This window comes from Camelus ferus, chromosome 3 (assembly GCF_009834535.1).
Source record: "Camelus ferus isolate YT-003-E chromosome 3, BCGSAC_Cfer_1.0, whole genome shotgun sequence".
NCBI lineage: Eukaryota > Metazoa > Chordata > Mammalia > Artiodactyla > Camelidae > Camelus > Camelus ferus.
In genome coordinates, this window is record NC_045698.1 from 87339210 (window position 1) to 87364281 (window position 25072).

The following is a 25072-nucleotide window of genomic DNA, read 5'->3' on the forward strand; positions in this document are numbered from 1 at the left end:
AAAGTGAGTGTGAAAAAAATGACTACATTCTGAAAGAATTTTGAGCTATAGAGAAAGCATTTTAAAAACAGATGTTTGGAAATGGAAACATGTGACTTTGTTGCCAAAATTAAATAAGCATATTATGTATTAAAAATACTTCATACCTTATATTTTAAAAACTTAGAAACATAATTTTCTAGATTGCTTTAAAATCATCTACACAAAGAGTTTCATGGGATTTGAACCCTTTAGTTAAATGTAACAAAGGACACCTTTGTGTTAACGTGTAAGACCCTAAATTCACTGACATCATGGAAAACGGAAATATACCAGATGAATTTCAACAAAACCTTTCCATTATTACATATGAAAAAAGATTATAATTTCACCAATGAAGTCAAGTTTGTACTTCATCCATCTGAATCTACTTATCTTTATTAAGCATCATTTTCAGCTTAGTTTTCATTAAAACCAAGTGTGAAAATATACTGGGCTTATGATCCAACATGTGAATCACTGGTACAGCCAAGATTTTCAAAACTATAAAGCACACTCAATCAAGTTTTGTTCACTAATAGTTATGAATAATAATAATAATTGCAAAGGTCTATTCCATTAATATGAAAAGTTAAAATACTTTAAAAATAATTATTTATTATGTCTCTTTGTATTTCTGTTTTTGTATGTTTTATAATAAATATATCAACAGAATACTATATGCATAGATCTCTTGAGAGATTACTTTTCTAAACTGTGTAGACAATTGAGACACAAGTTCATTTTTAGAAGGATGGGTAGTAATTGAGTGAGTTTGTTTCTTGCCACTCCCATGTATAGGGACAATACACATGATTTAATCAGATTTAGGGAAAAAAAAAAACAAGTAACCTGTGTTTCTTCCACCAAAAGTTATGGAGGAAATTCACATACTTTAAACAGTTACCTCTGCTCGGAATAATTTTCCTTTAACTATTTGGCAGAAATCCACAAAGAGAATCCATTAATAACAAGAAGACCTGTCTTCCATAAATCTGGGTTAAACCCCACAAATTTTTAATCCTATCCTTCCCAACTCCTCACTTAAAACACCCCAAACCAGCCATCTTCATAAACATGGGGAAGGAGGAGTCTCAAAAATAGTGGGACCCTTGTATAGCAGAACAAATACAATGTCCATCATATAGAGCTGTTTCAGTTAAAACAAACTTATTAAAAAAATAAATCTCAACAGTTTGAAGAACTGACTCCTCAAGGAGGAAGGCAAACATCCTGAGATCAGCCGTCCCCTCCTTTGCAGTAATCTCTAAGTGGTCCTTTTTCTCTGAGTAAAGAGTTTCGGATTATTGTCACTTGCGTCGTTCATGGTCTACAGCCACCAAAATGTGATTTTTTTTTTAAGAAAGGGCTACCCTCCTCCACCACAGAATGTTAGCCAAAAGCTTTAAGCAGTTATTAACTCACAATGTAGTTAGCAGAGAGGACTGGGAAAGAGGAATTTCCTTCCTCTCTTCTGCAGATATCATCTTTCATCCTAAAGCATAAATTCTGATTACTCAGATTATTTTAGCTTTCAGAGTCACAAGGGTACTAGTGGTAATAAAATCATTCAGCCTTATACAATTTTTTGAAAAAAGGATTCCAACCACAGTATTTAAGAATCTGACCTTACAGCACATTATCCACCCACTATGTAAAGTAATTTTCTCTTTGCTATCATTGTGATCCCTTTTTCATTCCTTTGGCTACATTTCAAAAAAAAAAAAAAAAAATTAAGTGATGTGATTGACCTCATCAGGGCAGAATTGTTTGCAGCCAAAGAATGGAGAAGGAGGGTGTTTTGTTTCATTTGTTTTCTGTGTAAAGTTAACTGCCCCAAATGGATGCCAAAATTAAGAGCTTACCCTTATTTACACTGTACTTAAACCCAACTGAGAGAGCCAGCTAACTCTGGTGGTTCCTAAGCATGATCACCAGGTAAAATTACAATTCTGCCTTCTCTGTGTAGAAGTGAAATCCTTCCAATCAGTTAATTTCATCCCCCTCACTACCTTGATGACTATAGCTCTGAGCCATCTCTCAAGGACTCTGCCCTCACTATCTAACGGACCTTCTAGAAATTTCCCTTCCTTCAACTATCTCTCCTAAAATATGCATTAAAGTTTGTGTTTATTTTTAATACTGTTCATTTCTAATATATAAACCTTCATAAATCAGTTGGCAAAAGTTACTATTTTCAAGAGGTGTCTCACATTTCTAGGAAAATGTATGCTGGCATATCTGAGACACAGCTGCACTCTCTGCTCCTCCACGTCTATTTCTGGAAAGAGGAATTGGGCTTTCAAAGAGCCCAGTGAGGCACGTAGAAACCCAAGCAGGCACTGAGAAAAGAACTTTTCTCAAAGAAGTCACAAAAGTGTGTAGATAATATGACTCCATATTTTTTAAATTCCATATGTAGAGATCGGGAAACAGTCGGCAAACAAAATACTTCTAAACATTGAGTAGTGGAATTACATTTTTTTCTTTTTCATTATATGCTTTTACATTTTCCAAAATATCTTCCACAAATTTTCTATTTTTATAATCAGATTTTTTTGAAGCATATGCAGTAGAGTGGAAGAATATCCTTCCTCTTACTGCTGGTTTAAAGCACACAATATCTGAATTTTAGAGTATTTGGTTTTCAGAATGATTCTCCCAAAATAAATCTGTAGTATATCCAAAATATTAATTATCTCTGCTTTATATAAAGATTTCTTTTAATAGCCAATTGCTTGAAGCTAGAGTCACTAAGTCACCACCCTGCTTCAATTTCTCTTTTTTTCTGTCATACCAAGTGAAGTATTTTAACTAAATGAGAAAGCATAGCAAAGAATTACCATACATCAACTGCTTTGAACATCTTGTTCAGATAAGAGTCTTTTGAGGAATATGACTTTATTCTTCATAATTAAATAACCTTCTACTTATATGCACTTTTAACAGATAATAGTCACATCTTTCTGCTTCTGAAAACAAGTGGATAATGCTAATATGCTTTCCCTGAGTAAATATTTTGGGAATTTTGCAGGGAGAGGTAGAATGGGAACAGAAAGAAGATGAAGGCAGCTAATCACTGGTTATATATAGCACATATATGAAGGATGAAGGTTTAAGTTTGATAAGAAAGAAGGAAAATAAATTTTCAGAGCTGCTTTGTTTAAAAAAAAGTCTTTTCAACAGCTGAATTTGAAAAGCAGTTTACCAGTTGTTACAGTAAATATATTCAAAGTGAATCATATAACCACTAATTAGGTTTGAATCACTCAAGTGTACATTTGCTGTGACAACAGTTTTCCCTCTACAGATCATCCATCTATTTATAAAAGAGCTGAAAATTAACATTTCCTGCTTTTGTCAAACTGAAGCATCTTTCAACAGTTCTCAGCAAACATCTGAAGGATTCTTGCATCCTGAGATCATCTGGCCATTATGTTTTCAAGTGTTGTCTCTCTTCAAGAACTGAGTGAGGCACACAGAGTAAATGATTGCAGATTCTTTGTAAAATAGCAACATGAACACAACAAAAATACCCGATGGAAAAGAGATCATGGGTTACCATTCATGGCAGATGGGAATCAACGTAAACTGACAGTGGAAGTTTTCATTCTGTTTCACACATGACTAACCACAAGTAAAGCCTGCACCCTAGAGAAATAAAATGCAAGACTGTGTCACTGTGTTTTTAATACAGTGATTATTAGGAAGTCTAGATTTAAACAGATTTTTTTCCTCCTAATTGAAATAATTTCTTGAAGAACACAGTTTTAAGTGCATGTGCTGTTCAGATACCAAATAAAGCCTAAAGCCCACTCGTTTTCACAAGTATGACTCTAAAATGGGGATAGTTTTCTGGGTTAATTTTAATACATCATCCCCTAAACATCATCAACTGTGGTACACTGCTCTCAGGAATGAAAGAGTTTTTCTCTGGGACCCTCAGTTGAAGGTGTTAAAACGAGGAACAATGGTCTCATTCTACTGTGGAACTGATGTTCTCTACTATCTGACAAATAAAAGTGTTGTTTGGGCCCTAAAATTCACTACCTATTAGAGAACATCTTAAGCTTTGTAGTCCAGTCTCAGTTCTTGAAGGAGTGAATAAAGTAATGCTTTGTCGTAGGATTCACTCAATTCTTCAAGTGGCAGACACAGACAATTGTGTAAAGGTTAACTATTTAGAAGATGTTTCCTACTTATTTTTCTGAGCTCATTCTTATTCTCATATCTTATTCTTCCAAATTTTCTTCCTGTTTTTTTCCTTAAAATTTCCACACTTCCTCATGCTTCCCACAAGCTCTGTGATTAATTGACAATCTCTCAAATTGAATTCTTGGCAACACGTTATTCTGAAATCCATTCAAAATTGACACATTCTGAGTTCACTTTTTAAGGGAAGGATGTTTCTACCCTTTTGACTCTCACTGTCATCATTATGTCCTGTCATTCTTTGATCATTTTATCTTCTCCAATACCCTTTGTATGTTACCGTCAAGCCAAAGCTGTTCCTTGTCCACAGAACGTCTTTCTTACACCTATGTTCATCCTTCACTGTCAGAATAGTGCCCATCCTGCAAGGACTTATTCAAGTAACACCTCCTCCCTGTGGCTTTCCTCCTCAACAGTTTAATTATAATTATATTACATTTTGGCTCATAAACAGCCCTCTTCCACCTGGAATCTGTCCTCTGTGATAAAACTCCAAAGATACGTTCGCCAAGAAGTAAAGGGGAGAAGGGATACATACATAGCTAGCCAGGTCAACCGAACCAATCTTCCTAATCAAGAAGGCAGTAAACATCAGGGCTAAAACATCCTCACCATCAACACCTCTCCTAAGACACCCATTCATCAGCCTTATATTCTTTGCAATTCTGGGCCTACTCTCTTACTACCATATGCATCTCGAAGGTTTATGTCTATTTGGAACTCGGCACCTGGTCAATATCTACTGCTTACTCAGTGCTTTAAAAAAGCATGTTGAAATTGGCTGAATTTCTGGACTCTACACATTGGACATAAAAGAACACTTTATGTCTCAAAACATATGCAGTAGAAGGAAATCTGAGGGATTAATGAAAATAACACTCAGGTAGATGAGAACAGATTTCTGTTCTAGTTTGAGTTTCACAACCTACATCACTTTGAGGATGAGGACTTCATTTCCATGCACATAAAACAGAACTATAAGGAGCTTCTCCAATGACTTTCAAATCTTCTGTAAGATGAAACATAGTAGGATACATCAAAGCATTTTGAAAATTCAGTCTCAGTGTGGGCTAACATCACCAACACAGAGAAGGAAAACATGCCAATCTATAAACCAACTAGGGCAATCATTCTTATAAAGTTAGATTTGTATAAGTCTAGAAGAAAGAGTTAATATGCAACTTAACAATCTGTACTTATGGAAGGTCCCATGATGTGTAAGTCAGTGGACAGCTGTTTTCCTTCTTCATAGAAGAAAAAAAATACGATAGGAAATAACAGGATATTCTTTATGGAAAGAGAAGTGGTTTTTTGTTTTTTTGTTTGGTGGACATAGGAACATTTCACTGCAAGAGTGATTCGCAACAGTGAAACAGGCTTTCAAGAGGGCAGGAAAACCTCCTCAATGTAAATTATTTTAAATGGCATTTGACTATCAATCAGTATTACAAAATCTAAGTAACAGCATTGTCAGTAAAGGAACTCACTGTTGGAAGACTCTCCTTCAACTGCCAAAGCCAAAGAAGACTAACAATGAAGTTTAAGACACTATAGAGACAAAATGAGTTTAAAAAGGAAAAGGAAATTTTCTCTAAGAATTAAGCATCAAGCACTCACGACTCTGTGATTCTAAACCCGTCAAAACTTTACATTTCTTTTAAGAGATAAGCTGTCATAATATTCAGCTTAACTAAGCTGAGGTTCAGAGTTGTATTTGTTAAGTGAAAAGTAGTCCATTTATAAAACGGTCCTCATTCTGACAAGATTTTTCAACGGTCAATTTTGGCTAATGTTTCATATAACAGCAACATTAACACAACCAATATTTCTGAGTTTCTGAATCATGCACATTTAAGAAAAGCAACTTTTCAAATGACAGCTCCTAGATATGGCTTTAATCAAGCAATGAACAGATCATCCAAGAAGATATAGTTTCATATAAGAAAGCTTGCCCTCCAGAGTTGCATTTTTGATCAAAACAACTTGAGCATATGGGGGAAAAAGAAGGTTGTATTCCTATACAAACTATGCATATGGTTTTCCTATTCAACCACACTTCTTTCTAGATAAATTCACATAAGTAGTGCTATTCATTCATTTGAAAATCAGCTATTGCTCTTACAGACATGGTGAATGAGTAAAACCCAGGACAGTCTACCACACAAAATAGTGAAGTTTTGTTCCAGCCTCACTTCAAGAGCTGACCATGTTAGACTGTTGTATGAAAAAAAAGCAGGCAGAGGAGGAGCATGAGAGAGAGAAGAGGAAGAAGAAAAAGGAGAATCAGGAAAAGAAATGAAGAAGGAGACCAAGGAGAAATAATAATATCCCGAAAATCTTAACTATCTTGCTGTTAAGCATTAGAGATAATTTGTTCTAGAATTGATTTAAATTATATATATGTATATATATTTTTTTCTGACAACTTTGTTAAAACTTTTGCAAAACTACAAAAAGTCAAAGATAAAGAAATAGATAAAAGCCAGAGAAGGCAAAAAAAAAAAAAAAAAAAAAAAAAAAAAAAAACCTTACCTACAGAGAAACAAAGCTAAGAATTACATTTGACTTCTCAGAAAGCATGCAAGCAAAAGAGCAAATGAAACATTTAAAGTGATGAAAGAAACCACCAACCTAGAATTCTGGACCCTGCAAAATTATCCTTTAAAAGTGAAGGAGAAATAAAGACTTTGTAAGATGAACAAAACTGAGGGCGTTTGTTGCCAGTAGACCTGTTTTGCAAGAAACATTAAAACAAGTTCTTTAGAGAGAAGAAAAATAATAAAGGTCAGAAACTCGTATCTACATAAAATGAGGAGGAATATTGAAGGACTAAGTGAAGGTAAAATAAAACATTAAATATGTTGGTTCATGCCAGCATCAACAGTCTTAGATGATACTCTGCTAGACAGAGGCCATGAAGAATAAATGAAAATGAAATTTATGAATATATGAACATGAAATAACTTTGTAGAAATACAAGGTTTTATTGACTGGGTATTTGCTTATGGTTTTCCATTCGAGTGAGTATAAAAGTAGGAAGAGCTTTTAACTGTCTTTCAAGAGTTAAATTTCCATTAATATGTTTATAATCAAAAATTGTTATAACTACTTGAAACAGATAGAACAAGACATCAGGGACCTACTTCTTTAACATGCATCTTGAATATTTTTCTTTTTTTTAATTGAACTGTAGTTGATTTACAATGTTGCATTAGTTTCAGGTGTACAACCAAGTGATTCAGTTCAATATATATATATTCAATATATATATTTATTCTTTAGATTTTTTTTTCCATTATAGGTTATTACAAGATTTTGAACATAGTTCCCAGTGCTATACAGTAGGCCCTTGTTGGTTATCTCTTTTACATATGTTAATCCCAAACTCCTAATTTATCCCCCCCCCCCACTTTCCCCTTATAGTAACCATAAGTTTGTTTTCTATGTCTGTGAGTCTATTTCTGTTCTGTAAATAAGCTTATCTTTGTATCATTTTTTTAAAATTCTACATATAAATGACATCATATGATATTTGTTTTCCTCTATCTGACTTATTTCATTTAGTGTGATAAACTCTAGGTCCATCCATGTTGCTGCAAATGGCATTATTTCATTCTTTTTTATGGCTGAGTAATATTCACACACACACACACACACACACACCACACCACGTCTTCTCTATCCATTTATCTGTTGATGGACATTGCTTCCATGTCTTGGCTATTGTAAATAGTGCTGCTATGAACAAATGGGTGCATGTGTATTTTCAAATCAGAGTTTTCTCCAGATACACACCTAGGAGTGGAATTGCTTGATCATATATAAGTATATTTTTAGTTTTTAAAAAAAATCTCCATATTGCTTTCCATAGTGGCTGCACCAATTTACATTCTCACCAACAGTGTATTTTTCTTTTTCTCCACACTCTCTCCAGCATCTTAAATTTTTGACTTTGTTGCTCATAGTTACATTCAGTGCTGGGCTGATGTTTAACAACCAGCTCTTGTGAGCCAGTATGAGCCACTCTATCCAACACACCACACTTTCCTCCTTCTCAGACGAAGGTATTCAGCTTTCAGTGCTATCATTTTACCTATTAATACTGACAAAGCCAAAGTTTTTTCAGCAACATATTAACCAAAAAAAAACTGCCAGCTATGATCACCCATCTAATTAACTATAATCTAACCAGAAACCAGAAACAAAGTCACTTATGTTACTCTACTGAAACACTGGTTAAGCTCCTAGGATTTTAAATGCTCAAATTTAAATCCTGTTATCAACTCTTAGAAGACATGAGTTTGAGCTTGACATGTAACCTCTCTAAACATGTTTTTCCCATTTCTAAATTGAACAAAATACCAGGCCTGCCTTACTAATGCATAAAAATTAAATTAAATAATCCATGTAAAGTACATCAGATAATCACAAAGTGTTCATGACACACAGATCACTCAAATTCTATCAGTTATTTTTAGCCTTTGAGAAGAACAAGAGTATTTACAGATATAAATACCCAAAGTAATAGTCTCCCTTCTGTAATAATGAATTTACTTTCCTGAGTTATTCATAGTGGCACTTTAAATTTATTTTCAGAAGTGAACAAGTACACTTAATTTAAAATTAATAAACCATTATTGTGTATTCATTAAAATTTCATGTGATTATTGGAAGCACTTAAAATGTATGCAATGGACTTATTATATAGAAGAGACAATAATTAAGCCTTAATAAATGAAATGTTAAATAATCACTTATAAAAATATATTATTAAATTTGAGACCTTTTATTTTAAAAATCTATTGGTAATTTCTATTTACTAGAGACAAAGTAAGAAATTACATGTTTTGTGAATATTTAAACTAATAGAATTAATTTTAGAAATGGATGACAAAGGCTAAGTCTTCTAGCCAGAGACAGTCTCCTATCTGCTAGAAAACTGTAATGTAATCAGGACATTCTGCTGATGTTCTTCTCTGCATCTTCTCCTTCTTTTTCAATAATCAAGGTCATTATTTAATGACGTCAACAGATCCTCTCCTTTCTCCCTCAAATACAATAAACGGCAAGTTTGTTCATGTGTTGTCACGTAAGTCAGCGTGTAATTGGCATCACTAATAATACCTATGTGGTTTAATCTGATCTGCAGTTAATTTGTCTTGCTTTCTTTTTTCCCCTTATTTGTGATTTTGCAAGGGAAATGGCAATGTTTAATTTCATTTCTTTACTTTAAAACATTTCATCACTTAAAAAGTTAAACTACAAATTCCATGAAGACATCATGACTGTTTTGTTCACATTTTTTCCCCAACTGCTAGAACGTAACTGGGATAGATTTAATAAGTGGCGAAAGAAAGAGAGAGAGGGAGAGGGAGAGAGAATGAGAAGGAAGGAAAATGAACAAATAAAAGAAATAGTACCAAATTATCTTTAGAAATTAAAATATTCAGAGCAGTGCTTTCTTACTTCAGTGGTGAGCTCCTTTAACTTTCCTTCACAGTACTTCTTATAGTTTGAAATTACATGTTTATCTGATTATGGCATTATAATTTCCACTAGACAGTTTTGTTTACAATGATACTCCCAACTTCCAGCACAGGACCAGACCCATAGCAAGCACTCAGTAAACACTGATCAAGGAATGAAAGCCTCCTATTTGGGTAATTTGGTTAATGAGCAAGCAGGTAGCACAGCTCTACTCTAAGACTCTCCACCCTATTTTATGCAACAAGAAAACCCTGCAATAAAAAAGCAAGTCTATTTGCTAAATATCCAGCTTATTACAAAACATTTCCACTTGGACATATTATAGGTGTCTTAAAACTAATTTGTTCTAAAACAGTCCCAGATTCACCCCATACTTTCCTCAAATTCATCAGACTTTCCCATCTCATCTCTAACTCCTCAAATTCATATTGTCTCTCTCTCCCTCTGTCTGGATTCTAAAAAAATTATACTCATAGAACTAGAGAGTAGAATGATGGTTGCCAGGGGTCAGAGGGTTGAGAAAATGGGGAGAAGTTATTCAAAGGGTACAAACTTTCAGTTATAAGTTCTGGGAATCTAATGTACAACATGGTGACTATAGCTAATAATAACGTGCTGTATACTTCAAATTTGCTGAGAAAGTAGATCCTAAGTGTTCCTATCACACACACCAAAAAAGGTGTGCGAGGTGATGAATGTGTTAACATCACTGTGGTAATCATTTCACAATTGTATACATATATTAAATCATCAGGCTGTACACTTTTTAAAAAATCATATTTTTTTCTCTAAATATGTACAAATTTATTTGTCAATTATGCCTCAATAAAGCTAGAAAAGTTAATACAACTTATTTTTTTAAAAAAGCAAGTCTATTTGAATGTCTATTATAATGACAGCATAATCCCCAAGACTTTCAATTATCCTTTAAGCATAGAGATGGAGTTTTATCTCACTTTCTCTGAATAAGCATGATGTGCAGAGCAGTATTTGTATCCCCAACCAGACATTTTAAAAATATGCAATATATTATATATGCTAAAATAAACAACATATTATAAATTGTATGGTTTTAAATTCTCTATTTCTCAACAGCTAAATGGGCTCCAATTACCAGCCCAACTGTTACACCTTATTTTTGGAGGCAACACTGGTAATAGAAATCAAAACATGTATCTGTTCAGGTAACACTGTGCATCACAAAGTTATTTGTAATTGGTGGTCTGTATGAACAAAATATAATCAATATATAGCCCTACACATTGTCAGTGTGACCTTTGGGTCCCTTTTTATGTCTCAAGGGAAAACACTGTGGCAAATTCCCCATTTACAAGCTAGTTGGCCTTTTCAGATATTTTCCTCTCTTTTCTCAAAGGCGAGATAATTTCAAAACTGAACCTTAAGGAATCTCACATAAATATAAAATTAATACAATATAATGCAACAGTAGCAATAATAATAGCTACCAGTTTTTGGAGGTATATTATGTTCCTAACACTGGGCTAACTTCCTATTTCTTATAGTTATTCTTCACAACAACACTGAAAGTAAACATAAGTCTCATTCTAACGTTTTTCTCAAGATCACATAGGTAAAAAGGAGGCACAGCTGGTATTTTAACCCAAATCCATAAGAATACAGTAGAGTTTCTCAACCTTGGCACTACAAACATTTAAACCAAATAATTCTTTGCTGTGAGTGGGCTATCCTGTGCTTCTACCCACTAAATGCCAGCAGCACCCCTCTCCCAGTTGTGACAACCAAAAATGTCTCCAGACATTGTCAAATGTCCCATGGGGGCAAAATATTCCCCTCTCCCCACACTCCAACCCACCACCTATCTCAATCCATCATCCTCCAACCCCTACCCTCTACTCCCATTGAGAACCCCTGGAATACAATGCCTAATTTTTCTACCCTCTATCATTCTCTTCCTCCAAGAAAGGGAGATTCATAAGACATCGGCATTCAAATTTAACCTATCTTATTATCAAGTAAAATTGTAAAAAACAGTTATACATTCCTATGGCATTTTAACTATACACACATGCACAGACACATGCTATTCTATTTGGGATTAACTTTTCTGTTACATGGAGCTATTATTCTATCCTCATTTGCATAGAAAAGTACATACATATATATTTATATATATGGGGCGTGTACATACATATACACATGTCCCTCTAGACTCTCCATTCTTTTCTGTTAATCTGTTATTCTGCACACACACTAATGACTGCCTTACCTTCTGCAGATATATAGTAAGTCTTGAAACCAAGTCCTCCAACTTTGCTCTTTTTTACGATTGTTTAGGCTGCTCTAGGTTGTTTGCATTTCCATATATATTTTGGAATCACCTTATATATTTCTTCAAAATAGCCTGCTGAAATTTGGGTAGGAATTGGATCTATAGATCATTTTAGGTAGAATGGAAAGGTAAACAATATGTCTTTTTTAATCCATAAACATGATACCATATATTTATTTAGGATTTCTATAATTCCTCTCAGCTGTTTTGTAGTTTTCCATGTAGAGGTCTTGCATATGTTTCATTAGAGCTACTCTTTAGGACTTGATGTTTTAAAATACCATTATAAACAGTATTAATTTTTAACCTAATTTTCAAATAGTTGGTTTTTGTGTTAGCTTTGTCTCTTCAATCCTTCTAAGTACACTTTTTAGTTTTAATCATTTTTGTTATAAATAGCACAGCGTTTTCTATAGCCACTATCATATCATCCTCAAATGACAGTTTTACTTCTTGTTTTCTAATCTGTATTCCTTTCAACTTGTTTTCTTGCCCTATTGAATTGGTATGGACATTTAGTAAATGTTAAACAGAAATAGTAAAATAGAAAAGTAGGTATTTTTGCTTTTTTCCATAATTTAAGAGAAAAGGATTATTGTTTCAACATTAAGTATGACATTAGCCATAGATTTCTCATAGATGACTTTTATCAGAGTAAGGCCTTTCCCTTCTGTTCTTATTTGATGAGAGGTAATGTCATGAAGGGGTACTGAATTTTGTTGTATGCTCTTTTACATCTAATAGGAAGATTATATGGATTTTATACTTTATTCTGTTAATGAGATGTATTACATTGATTGGGATTCAAATGGCAAGTCAACCTCACATTCCTGGGATAACTCGTTGGCTGTGTTGTATTTCCTTTTTACGTGTTACTAGATTTAATTTGCTAAAATTTTTTGAGAGACTTTTGTGTCTATATTCATAAGGGATATTGACCTGAAATTTTACTGTCGTATTATATCTTTGAAGGTATATTTTATTGTTTCAAAAAACAAAATAAACAGTTATGAAGCTTTCCCTCTAGCTATTTTCTGAAAGAGTTTGTATAGAGTTGCCATTTATTCTTTTTAAAATAGAATCCTTAGGTAAAAACATTAAGAACAGAGTTTGTTGGAGGAGAGGGCAGAATCAGTCACCAAGAATTCAACTTCTTCAGTAAATATGGCACTATTCATTATTTCTATTTCTTCTTATGTTAATTTTGATAATGTCCTTCAAGGAATTTGCACATTCATCCAAACTGTAGAATTTATTGGCATACAGTTGTTCACAAATTCCAACCGTTTTCATTTTTATATCTATAGTATGCATATCTGTTGATGTCCCCTTTGTGGTTCCTGCTGTTGGTAATTTATTTGGTCTCCTTTTTCAAGTTTTTTCCCTTGATTAGTCTTGCTAGGGATTTAAAACTTTATTAATCATTTTTTAAAAATCAACTTTTGGTTTGGTTAGAAAAATAGGAGTAAATTAAACTTAAAATAAGTAGAAGTAAACAACCAAGATAACAAATGGAAATCAAAGACAAAGAAAAATAATACGGAAAAACTTAATAAAGCCAAATATTGGTTTTTGAAAAACAATTTAAATTTAACAATACTTAGCAAGACTGACCAAGAAAAAAAGACAAAAATTCGAAATGCCAATATCAGAAATAAAGGGGGGATATCACTATATATTCTACAAATATAAAAAAGTACTTTTTAATCAATAAAATTGACAACTAAGATAAAATGGACAAATCTTCAAAGTACACAAATTACCAAACTGACATAAGTAGAAAGAGAAATTTTAAATAGCCATATATCTATTAAAAATTGAGTTTTAACTCAAAACTTTCCCATATCCAGATGATTTCATTTGTGAATTCTGTCAAATATTAAAGGAGAAATAATTCAGAAGTTTCTCTAAATGAATTATGTGAAATACTTGAGAAAAAATAATTCATTCTTATGCATACTTTTAAAAATATAGGATATAACACTTTCTAACTTTTTGATGAGGTTAACATAACCCTGACACCAAACCTGACAAAGATATTACAAGAAAAATAACTACAGACCAGTATCTCTCATGAACATAAATGTAAAAATCCTCAGCAAAATATTAGCAAGTCACATCAGGAAATACATAAAAAAGGTAATATAACATGACCAAGTGGAATTTATCTCAGGATGCAAAATTAATTTACCATTTGTATAAATTAATGTCATTCACCATGTTAACTGTAAAAGGAAATCACATGAGCACTTCAATATACGCAGGAAAGCTTTTGGCAAAACTCAGCATCCATTCATGATCAAACAAAAGCCTTTTATCAAACTAGGTATAGATGGAACTGCCATAATATGATAAACGGTACTTATTTCCTAAAAACATCTACAGCTATCATCATACTTAATGTTGAAATAGTAAATTCTTTCCCCCTTGATATTGTAAGTCCAAGATGTTGACTTTTAACAAGTCTATGCAGCATTGTACTGGAGGTCCTAGACAACAATTAAAGAAAGAAACCTAAATGAAAGTTATAAAGATTAAAAAAGAAAAAATAAAGCTATACTTCATTCACATGCTATATAACTGGGGATGCAGAAAATCCTATAAACCTATGAAAATCTAGTAGAAACATATAATGTATATATATATCAAGGTCATGGGATTCAAAGTCAATATATATTTCTTATATGTCTATACGTTACCAATGAAAAGATTGAAAATAAAATTTCTAAAAGTTATTATCATTTGAAACAGCCTGAAAAAACATTAAATACTTAGGGGTAAAGTTAATAAAAGATGTATAAGACTTCTGCATTGCGAACTACAAAATATTACTGAGAGATATTCAAAAATGCCTAAATATATACATAAAAATATATACCATGTTCATGCAATTAAAGACTTAAGGTTATTAAGTTGTCCATTTCCCCAATGCAATCTCAACCAAAATACCAGCAGATCTTTTGTAAAATCTGACACACTGATTCTAAAATATATATTAAAATGAAAAGACCTAGAATAGCCAAAATAGTCCTACAAAAGAAGAAAATATTTGGACAACTTATTCTTTCTCATTTCAAGATTTATTGTAAAGTTACAGCAATCAAGAAATAGTGGTGTTGACTTCACAAGGTACAAACGAATTAACAGATGAAAAGAGCCTTTTTAACATAAGAAGGTAAAACAAATAGAAATTCTAATGCACCTCTCCTTAAATCATACACAAAATTAATGTCATATGGATTAAAGGCCAATTATAAAAGCCAAATGTTCTAAAATAAAACATAGGAGGGTATCTTTCTGACCCTAAGATAGGCAAAGATTTTTCAGAACACAGAAAGCACTAACCTTCAAAGAAAATACTGATAAATTGAAGTTCATCAACAATGAGAAATTATTACCGAATTACAAGTCAAAATCACAATGAGATAGCACAACACACTGACAAGAATGGCAAAATTTGCAAAGACTAACTACACCAAATAGTGACAAGAATTTAAAGTAATGAAAACTTTTGTACATTGCCAGGGAGAATGTAAAATTATATACCCCTTTGGAAAATGATTTGGAAATTTCCATTACAGTTAAATACATACCTACCTATGATCCAGAAACTCCATTAGAGAGAGATAAAATCCTATTTCTACAAAAAGACTGAATGTTTGTAGAAGCATATTCACTATAGGCAAAAGCTAGAAACTAGCCACTATCCCACAACAAAATACTGGATTAATAAGCTGTAGTATATTTATATTGTGGATTACTACTCATAAATAGAAAAACCAAATTAATTATACATATATTTTTTAAAAATCTCAAAAACTTCAGATGAGAAAAGATAAGCCAGATATAAGAGTATGTCCTATACAATCCCATTTATGTGAGTTTCAAGAACAAGCAAACCTAATCTACAGCAAAACATTTCAGGAAAGTGGTTGCTTTCAGGAGAAGAGGAATTGACTGAAGAAGGGCAAAGGAAAACTTGGGGTGATGGGAATGTTCTATATGCTGATAGAGTTGCTGGTTATGTGACTGTACACATTTCTCAAGACTCATTAAACTGCACCATTTAAGGTTTATTTCACAAAATGTAGATTTTAACGTCAATAAAAAATTTAAATAGAATATTAAAAAAGTAGTTAATAAATCAGGAGAAACTGTTTTGTTGTGGTAAAAGTCAAGATAGTGGTTACCCAAGACATGGAGTTGTGACTTGACCAAGATATGAAGTAGCTTCTAACATTACTGATATTCTATGTCTTGATCTGGGTCCTGGTTGCTATGTCTACTTTGTGAAATTTCAGGTAAAATGATAATATGGACATTTTTTAATATGTTCAATATAATTTGCATTTAAAATTTTTGTTGCTAGTGATCACAAAAGGCCTCTCCATCAATTCCTAGCTAGAAATGCATATACTGTGTCACTGATACAATGGGATGGAAGGAGGATGCTAGCTGTACCACCATATTGTGCATAATAACCTCCGAATGGAAAGGCTTCAACCTGTTACTATGACAGCGCACTTTGACTATGGCATTCACAAAGAATAAATCATTTCCATTTAATCTGTCCAGTTGCTTTGTTATTAAAGATGACAAGGAAGCAACAGCAAACATCACTAGAGAAATCACAGCAATATACATCTGTCACATTATAATACAGTGGGATCAGAGATCATTCAGGAGTGTCATAATCGTAATTTCAGAAAACCAAATACTATTTATGTGGTAACATCCACCTGTATCTCTTTACCTTCCATTTTCAATTTGCTGCCTCTTTACATCTATTCAAAACTGAAGCACTCATGTCATTAAATACTATGTAAATAAGTTAGGCCTAACTGTGAAGGATCAGAAGCTAATGGGGACACTTCAGCATCTAGGGCCAGAAGATTCTATTTTAACAACACCCATATGGTCCTTGAAGCATAGCTTAAGCATTTTGATAGACATGCCAAGATTCAACCAAGGAGACAGACTTTCACCACAGGTGAAACTATCTCCCAGCAAAAAAGAACAGAATAATGGAAGTGTCAGTTAGGGTTCTTTGGTTGCAATCCACAGAAACTCATTCTGGCTAACATATGCAAAAAAAAAAAAAAAAAAAAAAGGAGAGAGAATTTGTTATAAATTGATTTGGGAATTGCTCACAGGATTAAGGTGAGGAAGGACAACAAGGCATCTGTGGAGCTTTGAAAAGGAGAACTGATGGAAACATGTATTGGAGACTGCTTACCCCCATCTCACATCCTCTTAGGACAACTTTGTATTCCAACCTTCCCTGCAGAAAGCAGCTACACAGGTATAATGTGACAGCCCCCTCCATAAGGGGACTTCTCTGCCACAGGGGATGCTTGTGGGAGCCCACTCAGCCATTCTGGCACATAAAACAACAATATGGAGATGTGAAGGAGGTAGCAACTCATCTGGCAACCAATGGGACATGAGTTGCTGGGAAAATGCTACCCTCCTCCATCCCTCAACTGGATCATTTTGAGCTGCTTTCTCCGTGGTTCTGCATATAATTATCAGTGTGATAAAGCCTCAAGTGCCTAGAACAGTGATCAGCTTCCCTTGAACAGTGCAGCTCTGACTGGGCTCTCCCTCCTTCCCTGCTTTATCCTCCCTGTCCTCTACAACTGTTGCTTGAAACTTCTTCCCCAAATACATTTCCCTGCCCACAAGTCCTATGTTAGGCTCTCCCCTTTTAGGGAAATCTAAGCTAAAATACAAGTTACCTACAAGGCTCTGTAGCTGCCAGAGTGAATGAATTTGAAATTATCAGTTGGGTTTTTTTTTCCCTTTTTCATGAATAGAATCCTGGGAGAGAGCACACAGTTGGCCAAGCTTGGGTCCCATGCCCATTCCTTGCATATGAAGGGTAAGGCATGCTAGATAGTCCCTCAGAGGGAGAAGATGCAGTTCCTCAAAAAGAAAGGAAAGGAAAGGACAGAAAAAGTTGCTCTTTCTTTATCTTTCTGTGGTGTCCAAAATATTGCATTAAAAACCTAAGAAGCAAACTCAGTGGAGTATGATTATTTAAATGATATCCCTAAATTAACAACACATACAATATTATATTTACAATAAATTTATTTTACTGAATGTTGGTGATTATAGGCCACTTCCACTTATGGTGATTAATTAAAAATTCATCAAAAATCTGAAGATGGTTAGGTTAGAGCCTCACATCATATTCACTCTTCTAAAAAGTTTGATATACATTGCCATGACAAAGGAACCAAGACTTCCAGATAAGAAGGAGTAATCACGTTCCACAGTACTCATCTCACTAATTACAACTAAACAGTCTAAACAAAATAAATAGTACAATTATATAATCAGAAGATTGTGAAAGGTAGAGAAAAAAGGCAGACTGGCTAAGGACCTGTAGATTCAAGGAACAAGTGTTGATGAATTCTTTGGTTTGGTTTGTTTCATTCTCCTGTATATCTTGGCCTTGACACAACAACAGACTGCAACCCTGAAACACAAAGAGATAAAGAGACTCAAACAACAACAACAAAAAGACTGTTCTTGCTGGTCAAAGCACAGGGAAGGAGGCAGCCATGCAGGACAGAACCCTTTGACAGTATCTCCCCTACTCCAGGCCAACATCACAAAGAAACTGTGCCTCTTCCCCTTCATGCCAGGCATTGCAGTGATTACGGACGGAGCCAAGTCAAACATCTCACACTACACCAACCAAGCAGAGGCTGCAGTGTCTCTCTCCCCTCCCTCTACCCTGGGTGTTGTAGATACCGTTGGGTAGAATGCTGTCAACCAGCCACACCCTGCAATAGCTGCACAGGAGGCAGAGCCCTTTCCCCCGTTCCAGCCAATCGCCCCTCTTTCTCTACACGAGTATAAACAGAGGCAGCATCCCTCCTTCCTCCCCGTTAGGCACCATGAAGACTGTAGAAGGAGCCCTGTCTACAGTGCCTGCCCTGCACTGAAGGCACATTAACAAAGAGGAGACACTGCACCCCCTTCCAACTAAATTGCACAGAGTAGGAGATTAGATTAAGGGGAGTAGGGAGGTGGGAAAAGGGATTCTTTATCTCTGAGCGTAAAATCACAAGCACACCCAAAGCAGCCAATGTGTGAAAAAGATTAGAATCAACATAACAAAAACTCTAAAAGCATTCAGGTTTCAAACTTGCCTCAGTATCACATAAGCAGGGTGGACAAGAAGAACACTGCAAAAGTTTAAAACCTAAGCTAACATTGGATCTATGGCCTACAAAAGTGGACTAGGTCATTCTTTCTGAACCTAAACAGGTTTATTGTCTGGTAAAATAGACTTACATAGCAACCAGAGTCTCAACCTACTGCTTTAAAAATCCAGAATGCAATCCAAAATATGTGTCATCCCAAGAAGCAGTAAAGTCTGAAGTCAAATAAGGAAAGATAATCAACCATGCCAACATTGAGATTATCCAAATGTTAGAATTACCTGACTAGACTTTTAAAGCAGTTACCATAAAAATGCCCCAACCAGAAATTACAAACACTTGTCACATAAATGTTTTAAAGTCCCAGCATGGAACTAGAAGATATAAAAAAGAACCAAATAAAAACTTTTAAACTATAAATACAGTAAATGGAATTGAAAAACTTCCTGGATGGGCTCCACGGTAGAATGGAGGTAACAGAGAGGGGAGAAAAATCAGTAAATATAAAGACAGATCAATAGAAATGATCCAATCTGGATGGCAAAGAGGAAATAGATTGAAAATATAAAGTACATATCCTCAGGAAAATGTGGGGCAACAACAAAAGATCTATCATTTGTGTCACTGACATCCCAGAAGGGAACTACAAAGAGGTTAGGTCTAAAACAATGTCTGAAAAAATAATGGCTAGAATATTCCCAAATTTGACAAAGGAATAAATCTACAGGGAAAAAAAAAGAACAACCATGAATGAGATAAACCCGAAGAAATGCATGCCCTGATATATCATAATCAAAGTTCTAAAAACTAAAAAGATAGATTAAAAATTTTGACAGCCACCGAAGAGAAACAATACATTACTTATAATCGAGCAACCATTTGAATCCCAAAGTATTTTTAACCAGAAACAGTAGAAGCTAGAAAGAAGTGGCCAATATTTTTCAAGCACTGAAATAAATTAAAAAAAAAAAAAAACACACACACACAGACACACACACAAAACAAAACAAAAACCTATTAACCCTTAATCCTACATCTAGTGAATACATACTGGGAGTTTCACTCCCCCCAAATAAAAATCACTTGAAAAATCAGAATGCTTAGCCATCAGGCTTGATTTCTTACAGAGCAACAGTGATTTTGAGGCAGAGGGAGCTGCTCCCTTTAGAACAGGTTGTACCCTCTATTCACCAGAACCCCTGTCTATAACTTCTTACCCTGAGAACTATTTCAAACATTTATTCTACTTGCCTGGCTGCTGTAGGTATTAGGTTTGTGGCATCCAGACTCTTAGTTCTAAAGTTTTCCGGAGACTCCAATAAAAGACATAGATCCCCAGAAAGGCACCATGCAAACAACTTTGCATTTAGTTTCAAAGGTCATAGATCCATGATTCTGCAGACCCCACTTTCAGAATCTCTGATTTGACCATCTAGTGTACTATTCTAATCCCATACACAATATTATTGATCACTCATCTTTTTTAAAAGTTATTTAGGAATGCCTCCCACATTGTCATATGTGTTTGCTGTGTCATTTAGGAATACTCAATTCTGCTGTGAAGAATAAGACAACCATATAAGAAAGATAAATGAAATTAAGTATAAAACCAAGTACCTTGTGAAACATATTAGACATAAAGAAAGTAGTTAGAATCTATACATAAAGGAGTAGAAGGACCAAATAGCCGCCAAATATTCAGGAAGCATCCAACAGTTTCTGAGACAGAATGAGTGAATGAATGAATGAATGAAAGGCCCAGCTTCTCCATTACATTACACTCCTCCCTCCTACCTCTAACAGATTATTTTTTTCCCTATTAATTAGTGTGTCTCCACTAGATCCTAAATTTATTGTAGATAAGGCCATAAATTATGTTATATACATGACAGAAGTTAATAAGTATCTGAAAGCACTGTCACACACAGAGTAGTCATTTTTAGACTCAAAGGTGCATTACAATCACCTGGGAAGCTTATTTAAAATGCAGTTATCTAGGAGCCACCCCCAGAAGTTTAGATTCAGTATCTTAGAGATGTGATATAAAAAAAATCTGCATTTTTACCAAAACTCCCACTGCTTTTGATGCAGATGCTCCATCAACAATACACTGAAAACTACTGAAGTGGGGAATGTGGAAAGTCTAGGGCATATAGTAATCTCTGTTTCCATCCTTACTATTGATATATTATGAAATAGATTAAAATGGACTTCAGAGGAGCCTGAAAGACACTAGGAGAAAGGTGGACCTAGCTCCTTCATCTTAGATAGTGTGATTTGGGGTGGAAAAGGAGAATTTATTGCTATCTGTGTGAGATACTAGTTTTACCAGCCTACAGAGCCACTATCTTCTGCCCAGCCAGCTGCCTCTTTTTTATCAGTGCCCATGGCCAGAAGATGGGAGAGAAAGAACCATAGCTTACTTAGTTCCTGTAGTAACTGCCCCATTTTGTCACCCCAAGAGCTGAATGGTTCTGCTTCGTGTTTGATTGCTCTCAATACTTACTCTTCCAACAGCATTTACTGCATGCCTAGAGTTGAACTTAAAAGCCCAATGTAAAATTTTAAATTAATATTTTAGATTTTCTTCATTATTACTTTTAGACAACTTCAGATTGAGGAAGCACATAAAGATCATCAGAGATTTTTAGGTTGAAGGTTTGAAAAAGCAGAAAGACTTCTCAAGTTGGGCAATGACTTTATGTATGGGCTCATAGTGGTTGAAATAAGTAGCCGATTGGATTTCTTCATTTCTGTTTCACTTTATGAAAATTTTGCACAGGGCTTTCAAACCTGCTACCATGTTAACAACTGATTTAGTTCACTAACATATTCCAGTCCTCAACTTTCACGCACAGTTGTTAATCCAAATATTCGAGCTTTAATTTCTGGAACATTGAGTAATCAATTTGGAATTCTGGATAATACATGTAATTATGAATGTATTAATTAATTAGGAAGTTTTTTACATAGCTCTAAGTTGCTTATTTACTATTCCATTGAATCTGTAGGCAGTTGGATTAGAATTCCAAGCTTTTTCAAGTCATTGAAATTCAAAGAAATCCACAACTAATCCAAAGTGCCATAAACATTTGTATGCTAAGTAAAGGCAATTGTCTTCTTGCACAACCTCTTATTTTCCCCAATTCAACAGAGCAGTTCACAAAGAAACAAACAGCTAATCTAATGAAGAAACAGATGGAGAATTTACTGCCTCCTTACCTTATTTGATACACCAAGGGAAGAGCAGCTGAGTTCAGTACTGAAGGGGCATTAAAACATCAATAAAAATATACAATAGGCATTTATATTCTATTTACTGGTCTGGACCTTATTTACTTGAATAACGCAGGTGATGGCTCCAACTTTTTGATTTTCTATCCAGTAAGAAAGTATAGAAAAAGAAAGAGAGGTGAAAATTGCAGAATTATTTAATGCTGTACTGAGCCAGACCCAGACAACTATACAAAAAATAAACTAATCAACTAATCTAACACAATAAATCAATGTAGGGCTATGTCAGATAATGCAAAAGAAACAAGTCCCTACCAGGGAATATTAACTTCCTACCTTAGAGGAATCATTCAAAACCAATTACACACAGACTAACATTATCCCCTTTAAAGTTTAGTTAATATTTTTACTTTGTTTCACACTACTTTTCTTCTCTTATATTCAGATATAAGCTAGGAAAAACAGTAAGATTCTTTCAAGCTGTTTTTATGTCTTTCTATGACATGAGAAACACTTTTCCGATTTCACTATTGCTTACTTGCTGAACTTACTAGTACTCTCATTGTGTTTTTATCATTTCAGAAGGGGTATTTGGCTTTTCAAGTCTTTAAAGGCCCTAATTCAGAATCTTTATTAAAGGACTTTTTTTTATTTTGTAAGACATATTTTAAAGAATTTTACAATAAAAAATGTTTATAGTGGGGTGGGGAATAGCCCAGTGGTAGAGTGCATGCCTAGCATGCACAAGATCCTGGGTTCAATCCCCAATACCTCCATTAAAAAATAAATGAATAAATAAATCTTAAAAAAAAAAAAAGTTTACATAGCCCTTCAGTCATCTGGGGCCTCTCTGACTCTGAGATTTGTATAACACCTGAGTAAATATTTATTCTATTTTAAAAAGGTTGCTCTACAGAAGAAAATAAAGAGCCTAATGAGAAATCTGGATATTGAAGGATTCTTATCTGGAAGAAGTTTATCCTATTGGAGAAAGAACTATGGAAAAATACATTTTAGTGACCTTAACAAAAACAGCTAGCCATCCCAGCATACTACAGTGAAGCACACCCAACCACACCCATGGGACTTTTAGTCTCTCAAGATTAGGAATTCGTGGGAAACAAAAGATGATACACATATGAAAAAACCTCCTTCATGAAAGGAAGCAAAACAACAAACAAAAAGAACTAAAAGGAAAACAGATAAAGGAAGGGGTGATCAAATTTATTCATGTATCCAGACCCACAAAATGGAGCCTGCCCCAGTGGCCTGACCCACGTCACAAATCAAACCGAAATCAGCCTGCACTTGTAAGAAATACTTGTCGGGGAAACCTAACCTACCCCAATCACAATCCTCCTACTCAGTTCTAGCTATCTTACCTTTTCCTAGAAAACAGAACCTGCTCGCCCTAACAGGAAATCCCCAAACTCCTAGCCAGTCAAGCCCTGTTTCCAGCTGCCTCTTCCAAGATTCTATAAAACTCACTCTTGCCCAAAATCCCTCAAGAAGAATGCACTACTGCTTGTAAGGCACTCTACTCCCCCAACCCATAGATTGTTTTCCCTTGTATAAAGGAGATCAAACTTGTTACTAAATTGTTTTGGTTTTGTCATTTAACAGTTTGGGAAGACCAGTCAGGACCTAAAGACTGCGGCTGAAGGTTCTTGAAATGGCTCTGAAACACAGATGAAGGCACCCACAGAGCGTTTTGTTTTGCTGCTTCTTCAGCTTTTCTCTGCGATCTCCTGTAAGCGTCTCTCCAATCAAGCTCTACTTATTTTGCATTCTGAGCTCTTCAAGTTTGTCCATCCTAATACTTCCATTTGGAAAAATGGGGTGTGAGAGACTCCAGATTTTTCTAGTAGGTCACAACATTTGTGTTTGTGGCACCTCATCTACAAAGTTTGGGAGGTCCTGACAGGTCTAAGGAACTGTGCACTGGCAGCCAGAAACAATCTGATTGAAGGAGTACTATTTCAACAAGGAAAAATAATGGGTACCACTCAATCTAAGAAAGCAAGATGGCAGCCATTAAGAGACTCACAAAGCCTGGAGGTAAGTCCACAGAACAAACTGCTGGGAGACTTAGGGAAATAAATTAACGTAAGAAATGTGGACTTTTGTGACCAACAGTACATCACAATCTAAGAAGGCACAAGTGGAACTATTAAAAGCCATTAGGGCATCATCCACTGTAAACAAATCTTCTCGTGAAACAAAAAACAGATTTATTGCTTATGAAAATCTCAGAAGCCAAAGCTTCAAAATTGGTGGGCCTGAGTTGAGCTCTTAAAAGCTGTTAGAGTGCTTACCACCTAACTTTAAGACCCCTGTGCTGGAATAAGCTGGTCATGGGACAGGTGTGATTCACATTAGGTCACCTGCCAATCTCAAGAAAATTTCTGTGCAACAAAGTACACTGTAAATCCTGAACTCAGCAGCACTTCCCTCTTGGGTATTATTTTTTGGCTCCAAGAGACCCAGTACTTAGCTAAATAAATGAGATCTTCAAGTTTCAAATTGAGCATGCCACCTTCCAGTACATCTTATTTTATATCTGAGAACTGTGGTCCCAGAAGCTGTAGCATCTACAAAAACTGCAAAATCTTACTAAGACAATCTAGAATTGCAG